General features: G+C 38.2%; 1 protein-coding gene and 1 pseudogene across 40 annotated transcripts in view; both read right to left on the reverse strand.

Annotated features, from left to right (window-relative positions):
• Positions 1–15,084, reverse strand: part of DLG2 (discs large MAGUK scaffold protein 2) — a 2,233,585-nt gene that overhangs the window by 350,483 nt on the left and 1,868,018 nt on the right. The gene's annotated exons all lie outside the window — the stretch shown is intronic.
• LOC135967184 (L-lactate dehydrogenase A-like 6B) lies at positions 10,366–11,401 on the reverse strand (annotated as a pseudogene).

Below are 15,084 nucleotides of genomic sequence, written 5' to 3' on the forward strand. Positions count from 1 at the left end.
CTTTTGTGTTTGGGCTTATGTGTATCTTGGCATCTGGCTGTTGCCCATAATTACATCTTAGTATTTCTTTGACTTATTCCTCACCTAAAAATAAGTTAATCATCTCATTGCCTAAAAGCTCCCAAGAAACAGGTTTTGTGAGTTTAGGCAAACTGTGTCAAGAACTCTTAAGTCCCCTCTTCTCAATTACTTTAGTCAGATCTTCCCAATTGCAATCAGTCAAATATTTTTGGGAAGTCAAAATCTTCCCAACTGCAATCAGTCAAATCAAGAGCAGGAGATCTGAATAAACAGAGATGCTTGAAAATCAACTTGTATTCACCACTATGAATGAGAAATAATATTTATTAAACTATTTCTCTTCAAAATATCTTTTGCTTTTGTTTTTTCCTTTCTAATTTACTATGCTAGTTCTAAGCATTGATCTAAACTATTGAAACAGGCTGTTTCCTGTTTATTTTGAAAAATTTCAAATTATAGAAAACTTTATAATAAAAATTCATAAAGATTCAACAGTTCTTAACATTTTGGTACATTTGTTCTCCCTCTTCCTCCTTCTGTCTCTCTCCACTTATCTACCTATCTGCCTATCAGAAGACACACACACACACACACACACACACACGCTTTTTCTGAACCATTTGAAATATGTTGCAGACATTATTCCACTTCCAGCCTAACATATCAGCAAGGCATCTTCTCAGTGTAAAGATATTTTCTGTATAACCACAATGCCATTATTACTCCAAAGAAAACCAACAAAACTAATATTTTATACCATTTAATATATTGTACCTATTCAAATTTCCTAAGTTATTCTCCAAATGTCTTTTACAGATTTTTTTCTTAACTCCAGGATTTGATCAAGTTTTATGCATTGCATTTGGTTGTTATTATGTCTTTAGTCATTATTAGTCTAGAACATTACCTACATTTTTCTTTAAACAAAATTTACTCTTTTCTTAAAAAAAATTTCAGTCAGATGCTTATAGAGTGTTCTGAATTTGGAATTTGTCTGATTGTCTCTTCCCAATCAGAATCAGGTAAAACATTTTTAGCAAAATCCAATGTGTAATGCTGTGTATTTCTTACTATGTCATAGCAGGAGGCTCAAAATATATGGACCACCAGATCCCTTCATTCAAAAGGCACCTTTCTATTTTGCAAATAACAATCTATAAGGTGGTTTGAGACCATGTAAATATCTTTTTTCCAGTAAACTTTAACCCCTAATTTTTTTTAGCATCTATGGATTAGCTTTCTTGAAACAGTTATTTTGTTGCAGGTTAAAAAATGCTTATTTTATAATTCTTTATTTCTTCTAGAATTATTAGCTGGCATTATTCTGTGCAGGAGAGCTTCTCCTTTATATATATATATATATATTTTGTTCCTCTATAATTCTGGATTTATTTTTGATATATCATGACTTTATAATTTTTTATATATCATAATGTTTTTGATATATAATATTGTTCTTTTTGACATATTTTTTGATATAGCATGATATTATAACTTATTACCATGTGATAGACTTCTAATTGATGTTTGCTTTTCCTCCCATCTCTGTCTCTCTCCCATCCTCCCCCTTCCTTTCATCTACTCTCAATACCTTGATGGTCATCTTGTATATGACAACCATTCTACTTTTCTCTAAATACCGCCTTTCACATTTTATAGATGCCACAGATGCTCATGTTCATCAGTGTTCCTAACTGCTTGTAAATTATGTGCAAATTTCTTAGCTGTATATTTAAGCCCTTTCACAACGCAGCTTTTACCATAACCCTCTCTAGTCTTTTTAAGACCAGAGACTTCTCTGATATGAAGGAGCATTAGAGTGGATTCTATCCAGTCCTCCCATATCATTGGTGGAAAGAGTGAGGCGCAGGGAATGAAGTTATTTTCCAAGGTCACTCAGTGTATTTGTAGTAGAGTCCAGATGAGAATGCTAGAGTTCAGTGTCCTACATTACACACCTCCTCTCCTAAGCAAACCCTCTGCTGCTGCCAGAAGCTTCATGTCCATCCCTATCCTAATGTTCTCTTGGGCCTAACTTCCTCCTCCTCGTTTTACTTCCTGTTTTCCTGGATTCTTTGAAGTCTTGGCCTTCTCTCTTGTCCAGGTCAGGTTCTATCTTCCCAGATCTCCTGTAATCATGATGGTCTGTGACACTTACTTGGCCATCAGCTCCACAACCTGGCAGCATTACATGAATTTTGGTCCTCCTTTACTCTTTTGTTACTATTTTTAAGGTGAGAAGTAATGCAAGCTCATTTTAAACAACTAAAACAATACAAAAGAACAGCAAGTAAACTGTGAACATCCTTCTATCGTAACCTTCAGGTAACCACTGATAATAAACTAGGCAAATGAACTCTACACACTTTCCGTACACATATTTACATATCCCCAGTTACATTCCCAATGTCTAGGATAGTGCCTGGTTCCTGTCAGTGAGTGCAAAACATTCATGTTTACCTCCATATGTAGTCATTGTTTTAAAGAATGATCCGATACATGATGTGCTGTGATTTGCTTTCTTTTTCTATTTATCTTTTTAATGAATAAATATCAATAACTAGACTATAAGCTCCAAGAAGGCAGTGTCAGACACTGTTTTAGTCTTCTTGTTTTCCCAGGATGTGGCACAAATTGCTGTCCTCATAAATTATTATTGAGGGTGACTACAGCTTTATGTGCTTGATGAATCTCTTCCTCAACTCTGAAGAAGCTTTAAGTTTCACAAAGACTCCTGTTCCTCTAAAGAGGAATTATTAATCAGCTCACTAAGGATTTCATGGCCAATTTCAGTGTCTAACAATGAAAACAATGTAAACTAGAAAAGAAAGTAAAGCAAGGAGAATAATATAGCAGACAGGAAGGACCCTGGAAAGTGGCAACCAACTTTGCCACCTTAAAGGGTGGAGTTCTCTACACTGGAGCTGCCATCTTGAATGTTGACTGTTGTGTTAGGCAGACCACATAAATAGAGCCTTAACTCTAAGCATTATTGATTTCATAAAATGCTTCTAGACATTTGGGAGAACTAGAAGCAGCAACAGAATCATTTCAAAACTCTCCTGAAAAGATAAACTCCATACAATCAGGACTGAGACAGAGTGACCATCCTCTGGAATTACCTCTCCTTCATCACTTTCCTTTGTTCTCTCAAGCATATATCAAGACTTCACAAAAGCAGTCAAGGCTGTGCTGAATCTTTCACTATCAGTCCCAAGTGGATATTGTAAGCATCAGAAAAATTTTCCATTTACACAGGCAGGGAGGTATTTTCAGTAATTTAAATCTTTTCTAATTACTAACCAATACCCGCTTTCCAGCCTCCCAGTTTAGCACACTGAATGCTGCTCCCTGAAGAAAACAACTCTTCAGCAAGGTGTGAGTTTCCATGGTTAGTTACCAGAGCTTCAGATGTGAATGGAGCTGCAAAGTCACAATGCCTTCAGTAGATAAAAACATCAAGAAATAAAGCTCCACTGCCATCGTTCAGTTCCTAGCACAAAGTAAATGCTCAGCAAATAATAGGAAGGAGGGGAAAAGCGAATCAGAAAGGAGAACAGAAAAGAAAAGGAAAGAGGGAATAAAGAGGGAAGAAATCTAGTCAATTGGCTTTCAAACTGTGACCAACAATTTAAGTGTGGAAGGAGATCACTAATAAAGATAATAATAGTTACTGAATACTGAACAAAAGGGTACTGTATTAGGCTTGTTATTGTTAATCCTCCCAAGAACTTTGCTGAGGTCAACTTTAAGATGGGGAAACTGAGGCACAGAAAGATTAGATGCTTCGAAAGTAGCAGAGCTAAGATAAGAGATCTGGTCTGTGTGGTGCACAAACTGTGTCCTGCGTCCTTTCTCCCCTACTTAATCTTCCCTCTTCTCTTACAATACCTGCTCTCTCCAGCCTTAGGGATGCAGGTAACAATTCTGTCTCTGACAGCCACCAATGTCGCTATGTGCTTCCAAATCTACTTCTGTCCCCCACGCATACACATTCCCTTCCCCATAATATCACATGCCTTCTCACAGCAGCCTCAGCTCCTGCTAGTGCCTGTCATCACAATGGGCCACTTTGCTTTTCCATCTCAGTAAACAGCCCCCTCCAGGCATATTGTAGTCTCATCTCCAGGGGCTATTTCCCTGTTTCTTCAGGGCGAGCTTGATCAGTGCAGGGACCAGCTTTCCTCAACAGCTCTGCCACTTTGGGTATTACAGAGAACACAACAATCCCCCAGAGCATTTTAAAGTCAAATCCTTTTAATATCCCTGTGGCCAAATTCAGTGTCTGCTCACCCAGCTCCTTCCTTGAACTATGCTTCAGCCTATACTGGGGCCAGTCCTGTGAGAGGCTGGCTGCAGGCTCTGATCAGTGGTGGGCTCTGCCACATCTTGTGAGACCAAGAGGCATTAAGTCAGTAAGCACAAAGGCAGCAGTCATCCAGAAGGGGAAGAAGCACTGGAGGCTGCCTGAAACAGGGGACCTGGAACTCTCAAACTTCATTCACTGTACTAACAGTTGCCAGCATCAGAATAAAATATATATGACTAGCTCTTGCTGCTCTTGGCATGGGGAGTTCCATGAAACTAGACATATAATTCTGCATTCTTTAAAATCATCATCCTCCATCTTTTCCCTTTCCAAGTTTGAACTGCATGCAGTTTCCTATTGCATTGTTTTCTCTTTTGTTAAACTCCACCTGGAAGAGTTGCCACGTACACTGCACTGTACACTGTATACCATACACTGCACACTGCTCTGCAAAGGTATGGTGCCTTGATTCTCAGTGTTTTTCCTCTCTATTATGCCCTCCCCTTTTCCTCACATTCTCCCCGCAGGATCTCACCTCTGTGATCCTCTCCTGATCTGTCTCTCTGCGTCTGTGACTAGATTCCCTTCACTTCTCCCTTCCTTACCTTTCCTCTGCGGCTGGGCTGCATCTATTTCCTCCTCCTGCAGCTGGTCTCATTTGCTTTTTCTTACCACCTCCCTCTGAGTGATCTGCCTCTACTTTCCTGCTGCATCCTCTCTTCTCTTCCCTGGTTGATTTATCCTGCTTTATTGGGAAGACAGCCTATGACTGACTGTTTACCACCTAAATTTCTGGAATTGTGTTATCCTTTAGAAGTCCAAACTGACATGCTGTGAGAGTCTCATAATTAGGCTTATAAAAATAAATCTGTCTTGTTCCACTGTCAATACAGCTAAAACACTGGGTTAGTTGTCAAATACAGGCAAGCCAGAGGAGCTTGCTCCTGAAAGCTAAAATAGCAAAATTATCTGTGCTAGCATTTTGAAATTCTATCTTAGGCTGTGTTGCTTATACTTAATGTTCTGGGACTCTAAGTCAAGGACAAGCCTCAAGTTAGGGTTTTTCTATGTAGGGCTTCTGGAGAAGCTCTTTAGGATTTATAGGTCTCTGGAGCTTCTTTAAAATCCACTCGTTCCTGTCTAATATAGAGACCTGCTGCAAATCAAAGAATCAACTGAATGTTCAACCCCCTTCTAAATATCATCATTATAAACTGAATGTTCTAGAGTCTATATTTGCTCCTGATCTGACCCTTAGTCCTTGCCTAGAACCAGTCAGTCAACAATAGCTCAACTTTGGGCTTTTGGGTATGTGCGTAGCTCAAGGTTTATATCATCTGCCTTGTAACCTCCATATCTTACCCATCCTTTGCCAATATTTTGTTCCCTCTTAAAAGTATGAAATAAGTATGGAAATGTTTCAATTTTGGTATAGCCCTAAGATACAAAATATGGGCTGAAGAAGCACTAAGGGGAAAATTCACATTTGGAGATGTGAAAACCATGAATATTATATTAGAAGACAGATGCATGCATGCCACCCATTTGCAGAGACTGCATTGTTGCTAAATATTGCTTCTCTTCAAAATTATGCATAATGAGAAAGTCAGGTAAACCAGGAAAACGTATGGATTTTTGGATGAATAGGAGACTAAGCAAATAACTATGCATAGAAAGCATAAATCACTCACCAACAAAATGTATAATCTACAATGTGTTTTCCAGGATAATGTGTGTTAAGGTATCTGTCGTATGCATACAAATTCAGCCTTCTTTTCTCTTTTTATGGGGCTTGGGAGTGTTTGACAAGGTAAATTATTCTTCCTGAGCACAAGTCCACCTGAGGATTAGTGAATGGGTGTGATTTTCAACCCAAACAACTTGTATTTAGCCGCCTTCTTTCTGACACCTAGAAGTTCCTGGCTAATGTTATTTATCAAATGCTGTGTGCAATAAAAACAAGTATTTCCCCAAAGAAAGTAAATTGTGCTGCAATTATTTATGTGTATGTATATATGCTGTGTATAAAAATATAAATAATTTTGGTAATTATTGATGAGTAGATAATACCTTAGCACGTTTATGTCCCTTAAAGGAAGAAAAATCCAGGGATAGGTATATTTTCAAGAAGGCTCGGTGGATTTGGCTCTGGCTTCTGTCACCATTTAGCTTTGGAATTTTGTGCTTTAGTTCCTTCATTTATTAAACAAACAACAAATAAACAAATATTGTGCAAGAGGGACTCTGATATTCCATTTGGAGTTACGATTCTGTGATCCTATCTTGTTTTAAAATACCTATATACTGTAAAACATTTGATTCTGCAAAGAGCTATGAGCCTATTGTGCCTTTTCCCATGCAAAAGTGATTCTTTTGTTTACTCATTCATTCTAGAAACATTTACTTGTCATTTACTATGTTTGTTTATGATTTACAATAGGTTCTGTGCCATGTCCCACAGATTCAAAGATTATTTACACACAGCCTCTATTCTTGAGGAGCTCAGTATATATAAGATGACCTCTTAATTTACAGAATTTTATCTCAAAGGCCTAACTGTAGAAAGTCAAGCTTTCTATGCAAAGAACTCAATATGTACCCATAATTCCAGGTCCTGACGCTAATTGGTATTGTATTTTGGAGAAGTGGTTTATCTTTTGTATTAAGTCTCTGAGGTAGTGTAATAGAAGGGAAAGAGTGTGGGTTTTGTCCAGCAGACTCAGGTTTGGAATTTTGACTCTGCACATCTATGAAGTGATGATAGGAATATCTACTTCAAAATGGTTGCAGAGTTATATTGAGAACTGAATAAGGTGATGCAAATGAAAATCCACTCAATGAATGATAGCTTTTGCTTTTACTATGGGAAACTGAACAATACTTCTGCTTTGTTTAAGCACCCCTTTCAAATCAGCAAACCAATAAATTCAATTTTTTCTGGACTAAATTATTTGAAGACTCTTTTCTTAGTATAATCTACAGCTGTAACCTCTATCCAAGAGTCTGTATTAGGTTGAACCACACAAAGTTGACAATATTTAACTTGACCTACAAAAATGGCAATTCCATATGGTTCACCCTAATACCATTTTTAATACCACTAAGAGAAAATTTTGATTTCTACTTTTTAATGTAAATAGCATGTACAATTTCAATTTTTTTCTAGATGAGTATTTCCTCACTAAAAAGTATGTTTAGTGTGTACAATTCATGACATTTGCTGTTTTGATTAAGAAAAATAATGTTAAAATAAATCTTCCTGGTTCTTTTTTCCAAAATAGTTTTAGGAAGTCTAAATTTGAGTTAAATGTTGTGAAAATTTTAGCCTCAGGAAATGCGAAAAGGGACATTAAAGCCATATGTATTGTTGGCTATCAGGGAAAAGAGTAAATCTTTGACTATTCTAAAAGAACAACATTAAAGTTGTCAGCTAATGAGCTGAAAGTTGTTCTGTGATATATTACTGAGCAAAAGATTAGAGGAAACTAGTATAACAGAGAAAAAGGAAAGAGAGCCTCATTTTTTCCCCTGCTGTATATGTGGCAGAGACAGAGGACTGCGAGTTTGTAGAAGTGTGAGAGAAAAATGTGGGAGAAGTGTTTAAAGTGTTCAAAGGAAACTAAAATGAAGACAACTGCTGGGGTATAGGTTTTCAAAACAAGCTAGTTTCTACCTAGAACTTGTCATCAACACACTTTACTAGTAGCTTTTGAACTTCCATCTGTCTACTTGCCTGTGAACACTCTTCTTGGTAGCCACATGTCCTGCTGCCACCCTTGCCTTGGGAAGTTCAATTCAAATCCTACTTCTTCTATGAAATTCTGCCCAGTTACAGGGCATTTCTAGAGGAGCTGTTATTTCCTCTATCCTTAACACTAAAGCAAAATACTTATATGTCTTCCAACTCTCCCATCCCAAGAGTTTTATAGATGGTTTGTGGTTGTGTTTAACAGTAATAGATGGGCTAAGAAATATATTTGTCCATCTGATATGGCCTCAAGACCATCTAGTCCACATTTATTGAACACCTACAATGTGCCAGGGGTTGTGTCATGTCATGTACCGAGATCAATAAAAATAAGACTTGGGTTTGACATTAAGAAGATCACAGCCTTATGTAGCCATCTTTGAGATGTATAAATGAATAATCCTATGAAGCACTCATGATGTTTCTGAAATTCTTTCCTCAGAAGGTTTACTGGGAATCCTATAATTCTACCATTTGAGATTCACTGTTTTGGACTCAAGCTTGGTAGATATATTATGAAACTCTCGATATAGTTAGTTGAAATAATGCTTTGCCTGTTTCCTAACATTCAACCTCAGTGTGAACTCCTTCATCTGATTTCTTTCATTGAAGGACAGACAAGTAAAAGCATGAGGACACTAGACCTCTAGGTACCATAGAGTGTGAGGAGGGACTAGAGTTGTGGGACATGAACTTTAGGTCAGTTTTTATCTGGCAGGAGCTGCACAATGTTACAGAGTTGAGGAGATGGGATGATGACCAAAAGGCCAATGCCCATTCCTCTTAGAGCTGAGGCTCGTTCTTAGAGCCTTGAGCACTGGGACTGTTGTGGCACTGTCAAAGAACGCACGACCACTTGCTGTGTGTCAGGCACCATGATGGTGCTCTACACCCCTTGGCACATTTAACCCCCATAACAATCCTTTGAAGCAGGAGTCATTGGCTCCATTTTATAAATGAGAAGACTCAGTTTGGGGAAGCTAAGTACTTGTCCAAAGTTTGCACATCTAGTTGATAGTAAAGCAGGGTTCAAGCCTCTTGCTGGTTCCAAAGCCATACTTTTCATCTTCTTAACCTTTGAGAAATAAAGGAATCCAGTCACCCTCAAAAGGCAGGTACTATTTCAAGGGAAATACTTTTGAATGCAAGCCCATTTGAGGACCAGCCTTGTGCCATATCAGATGAAGACAATTTGAAAGTGAGAACAAATTTCATTTCCAACATTTTCAAGAGCAGAAACAAAGATTCTTTATAGGATCCTTGTAGATTTAATAAAAAATTCCATCCTTTGCAGGAATGCTTTCTCCCAAGCCCTCTAAATGCCGGCAGATGGTCAGCTGGCTCCTGCTTGAGTAATGACAATGCAGTGACACAAGGCCTTTTCACTCTACCCATAGTGCTTAGCACAGTGAGCAGACACATTAGGTGCTCAGTAACATCAGAAAATGGAGACTGGGTAAGGTTGAGTGACATGTTCAAGATCAGTTAGGTGATATATGGTAGAAACAGTATTTGAAACTAAGCCTGTTATGAACTCTTGCTTTTAGATGATGCCTCTTTTGGTTCTAATAGCATTTTCTAGGGCAACACCAATAAGCCTACCTTCATTTCTGCAGAATGGTCTTACAAGTGCTTTATCAACAAAAACAACAGCAGCAGCAGCAACAAAAAAAATAATAGGGAACATTTATCAAGTCCTTCCATGTGCCAAATGTTATACTAAACACCACATGTGTTATCAATTTCTCCTCATAACAGCCCTATAAGTAGACACAGTCATCATTTTATTGATAAGAAAACTGAAACACAGAGAAGTTAAATAAATTGCTGAAATTCACAATAACAAACAACAGAGTCAGGATTCAGACTCACTTTTTTTCTTTACGTGTACTTTCATTTTTACATTGTAGAGAAAGTAACAACTTCTAAAAAGAGTATATAGATGAGTATAATATAAGCCCATCAGACCAAAAAATATTAGAATGTACTTAAAAGAATTAGGATTTCTGTATTACAATAAATACCAAGATCATACGTTCTTTTGGACCAAATGGTAACTGCATATACATACAAAGCAAGTACTGGCACACCAGAGGTATCAAAAACACCTTCTTTGATGCAGTCGCTTAGGAAGTGTAAGAAATAAGTATCATTCAGCATCTGGATGCTAATAATAAAAGAGATAGAGGCTAAATAAACAGGGCAGTCACTCTAGCCCCTTTCCTGTTTCCAATTTTTAGGGATTTAAGTTTATTCAAAAGGTTTATATATAATCCCATAACTACTATTTCTCTTCTTCAATAATTTCAGAATGACAGGTTTACACAACTTTAAAGCTTGAGCTTCTTCTGAATTCCGAAAGTGTTTGTAAAGTGCTCCTTTACAAATGGGCCGCCTCTTCAAGGGTCAGCTTTACCTGTGTAAGGTCTGCAAGACCATTCTCTCTTAGATACAAGGAACATTGAGGAATACTTCATTCATTCCACAGAGGCTCTTAATTATGTGGAAACTGAATGTACTCTCCTTGGATTCCCTAAAATACTTTCCGTTCAATCAGTTACAGATGGGCCAATGGCCCAAGAAGTATAACCTTTCATTTTCATAATTTCATAGGCACTGGCAATCACTTCTTTGTGGACATTTTCCCCCTTGCTCCAGATTTTGATTAATTCCTCTATCTGAGTTCAGATCCTTCAGAGGGATACCAGTAATGTTCACTGCACTCCACACAGGAACATTTGAGTCCCTATGCTCTCCAAAGATCCACCCATGGCAGCTTCCAGAGTGGATTCCAAGCATTTGCACAGTCAAGAAATGGAAATAGGCAGTGTCCAGATTATAGCCATTTCCATTAATATGGGTTTTGGAAAATGTACTCAACTTCCAAGCTACATAACTTAAGATATCCACTGGACTGGAAACTATCAGTTTGCAGCAGGACTATATTGGGTAATATTAGAAATCATTAATTTAAAGATGGCCACATTTAGACTGACCAAATTAAAGTGTTTCACCTTTTTCCTGGCATGCACCTGATGTGATAATCACTAGGTTGGAGTTTGCAGAGATGAGATAATCTTTGCTGGAAACACTATTTGGCAGTTTCAAGAAAAGACTGCCTTGTTTAAGATCCATTGTCTCACACCCTTCAATTCACCATTATCAACGTCTACAAAGGCAAGTTAATCCCTCAAGTCTTTTAATAACATGGTGATCGCATGGGCCATGCTAACTGATCCAGTTCTTATAATGGAGACCTTACTGTGGTTAATAACCTCCTCTGAAGCAAAATTCTCAATAAATTCATTCTGGATAGTTACCATCATGTAACCAGAGGTGGGAAGGTTGGTTAAGGGCCAGCTGACACTGTGACATGTGTTCTCTGTTGGTGACACAGATTCCTGGGGCCAAGAAAATTTATTCCCATAGTGCCTACGCTTTAGCTGGACTGCAAGACTCCTGCAGCCCACCTCAGGGATACACACACAAGAGGTGGATGGAGAAGAGAATGGAAGAAAGCGGCGGGCAAACTGCAGGTTGAGCTTGCTGGGGCAAGCAGAAAGAAGCTGCTTGAATGTTCAATGCCTTTCACTTTACTTCAGCTATTACAGCTACCAAGCAAGGCCATGCTCAGCTCCCTGCACACGGACCTCATGGGGGCCTCTGGAAAGTGCTTCTGATGTCTGCTCAGATTAAAGCAGTAAAAAGGCTTCTTCTTTAGCTCTGTGTGGATCCTGGAGAATACAAACATGTATTCTCTTCAATATCTGACATGGAAAAGAGGCCGGCCCAGATCTCTGGAATTATTCATTTCCTATTTTTAGTAGATATGCCGTCAGACCCACTCTGGCTCCTGAGCCCATAGCTTATGCATTACTGTGTCTAATTCCCTCTCTTTCTCTCTCTTTCTTTGGGACATTTCAATTTCCCCTTCACCCTCTAATATATCATGTCCAGGAACCTTAATCCTAGTCTGTGGCTTCTTGATATCTTTATTAAAATGCAGCAACTAGAGTGGAACATATAGCTTAGATAGAGTCTAACCAGCGTGGACACAGAAGGATGTCTGCTTCCCACATTCCAGGACTACATTTCTGTAAATAGGCTCCAGCCTATTAGCCTATTGGCAGCATCATCAGATGGCTACCTAAAACCACAAGATCTTCTTTTAAGGCGCTGCTGCCATATGTCTCCATTCTAAACTGGTACAATTAATTTTGGAACCTGTATTTTCCCAGACTGTCTGCCTTAGCAGACAATTTTGTATGCCTGGTAAATGCAAGTAGTTAATAAGTATTTATAGGGTTTATGTCAATATTTTGCTATCTTATGGCTACTTAGTAGCTTAATGCCTCTGAACCTAAGATTTTTTCATTGGAAAATGGGAAAACAGTATATTCTCTGGCAGTGCCATAGGAGGTTCATATGAGATAATGCATGCAATGCAAGGTGATGTTACTATCACAGATGATCTAGGTTTTAATTCTACACTAGAGAGGTAATTATAACTACTAAACCCATAATCACAGAAACCACAGCCTACAGGTCCTATAACTATCCCAAACATAAGATTATCTGCCCAGATTTCAATCAGAAAACATTTTACAATTCCTTAACCCGAAAGGATGTCCAACGTTTACTTTCATTGCCCTCTGGTGGTTGCTATACAAAAGATATAACTACATTTTGTTTGTTTTACATTTTGATTTTTGAGATGTCAGACACAATATCTTATAAATACTCTTCAAATTTTGTTAGGCTACACGCATTCCTGTGAGCTGGCAACCTTTAAATAATCAGCCTATAATAATCAGAGAGTGCCTAACATTGTGTCCTGTGCAATATAGGTATATACTGCCCATGCATTGTTGGTCATGCATTTATTTTACTAGATCTTTACTCAGAATCTACTGACTTAAAATACTAATCTAGCTTTATTCATTCATTATATATTTATGAGATACATTATATGTCGGGTACACAAGACAGACATTGTCCTGGCTTACAATGTAGTGAGGAAAATGGAGTATTAAACATGTCTTTAAAAATTAGCATGGTAAGTGCTGTCATAGGAAGAGTATGGGATACATGGAGCACATTAAGAGGGGTACCTAACTTGGAGGTGTTTCTGTTTGTCTTGGGAAGGTGGAGTGGGAATGGCGAGAGACGGCATTTAGAGAATATAACAATCTAAGATTTGAAGGATGAGTAGAAGAGTTATTTTGAAGAGGGTGGGGTGGGAAAAGTTTTCAGGAGAGGATACAATGTCAGATATAGTTACATGATGGAGAAAAGATTGACTTTTAGAGATATGGTTGGACAAATTAAGAGGAAGCTATATTGAGGAATTTAGACTTTATTTGGATGGTTAAATTATAACCAATGGACTCTGAAAAAAACATGAATGCATGTCTTCAATTTTAATTTCTGATTTTAAAACTTTTATTGTTTAAAGAGAAGTCTTAGGCTGGATAAGGTGGTTCACACCTGTGATCCCAGTGCTTTGGGAGGCTGAGGTGGGAGGATTGCTTGAGGCCAAGAGTTGAAGACCAGCCTGGGTAACATGGTGAGAATCTGTATTTTAAAAATATTTTAAAAATTGGCTGGGCATGGTGATGCATGTTCATAGCTATTTGGGAGGTTGATGTGAGAGGACTGTGTGAGCCCAGGAGCTCAAAGGTTTAGTGAGCTATGATTGTGATATTGCACAATCTAGCAACAGCAAAACCCTGTCTCTAATTAAAAAATAAATAAAATAAAGGGAAGTCTTTATTCATAACATATGTTTAGTCATAACTAATCATAAATTAATTGTTAAAAAACCCTTCGGTGCATCCTTTTTATCACAGAAAGTTCTCTCAAACACATATATTCCTACCATATTGGAACTGGAAAGGCCTTTAAAGATCCGGAGTCTCTGTCTTTTCACTTTACAAAGGAGTGAGAGGATCAGGAGTTTGTTCAGGTTGCCCTGAGTAACTGAATTATTGCTCCTGGGAGCTGTTTGCTTTTCCTAGCCTAGCCGAGTGCTTAAACTCCTCATCCTGTTTATTCAGAGGCCCAATAGTCTCCTGCATCTGGAGTCTTGTTGGCCTGGGCTGTTGATAATTCTTGAACATCCCTGCTTTTCAAAACTTCTGCATTGGACTTCATGTTCTTCCTTTGTGGCCTGATGAAAAAATGGTGGCCTGATGAAAATCTTAGACTTGCAGTGAGGATCTGGGAAGGTCTTTCCATTACTAAGGAAAACACGAATCCTCCTCAGAATACCTGGTGAGGTTTTGCCTTTTCTATGGAACTCCCTTGCCTCACTGTACTTTTCTTATGGTATAATTCAGGGTGGACCTGCTTATTTCTTCTCTTAGACTACAAGCATCCCAAGGACATGACACATGGCTTAGTCATCACTACATTCCACCTAGCAAGGTGACATAAACACGGAAGCCCCTGTCAAGTTTGTTGTAGACAGGGATGAGAGGATAAATGAATAAATAGAGGAATGGAGTGGAATATCTTACTTCCTAACAGGAGGTTTAAATCTATGTTAGTAAGGGAATGAAAGATATATTATTTTTCCTTCAGGGAAAAGATGATGAGCCACCCAAGGTGAAAAGAGAGTCTCTGACAAGTAAGCAAAAATTAAGGTTGCACTCTTTGTCATAAGAAATGACCACGAATATGAAGGTAAAAAGACATTAGAGAGGAAAAGTCAGGAAAAGGGGAAAGAGAAATTTGGGTAGCATAAGAGAGTGCCCGAAGGACTTTAAAACTAGAGATACCTGATGTCCACTTTTAGGTTTTTACATGTTTATGCAAATCCACTGCCATCTTTTTGAAGCATAAGTCCTGTCTGCTACACACAAAGGAGATGCTAAGGAACACTTGCTTGCCTTTATGTTAGATACAGAAACAGTGGGATTTTCTCTGATGTTCTCAATTCTAGAGTCTACTGACTCAGGCCCATGCGTGCCTGATGATAATCATGAGCCCCATCAACAAAGAGAGT

Source organism: Macaca fascicularis, chromosome 14 (genome assembly GCF_037993035.2).
Source record: "Macaca fascicularis isolate 582-1 chromosome 14, T2T-MFA8v1.1".
NCBI classification, from domain to species: domain Eukaryota; kingdom Metazoa; phylum Chordata; class Mammalia; order Primates; family Cercopithecidae; genus Macaca; species Macaca fascicularis.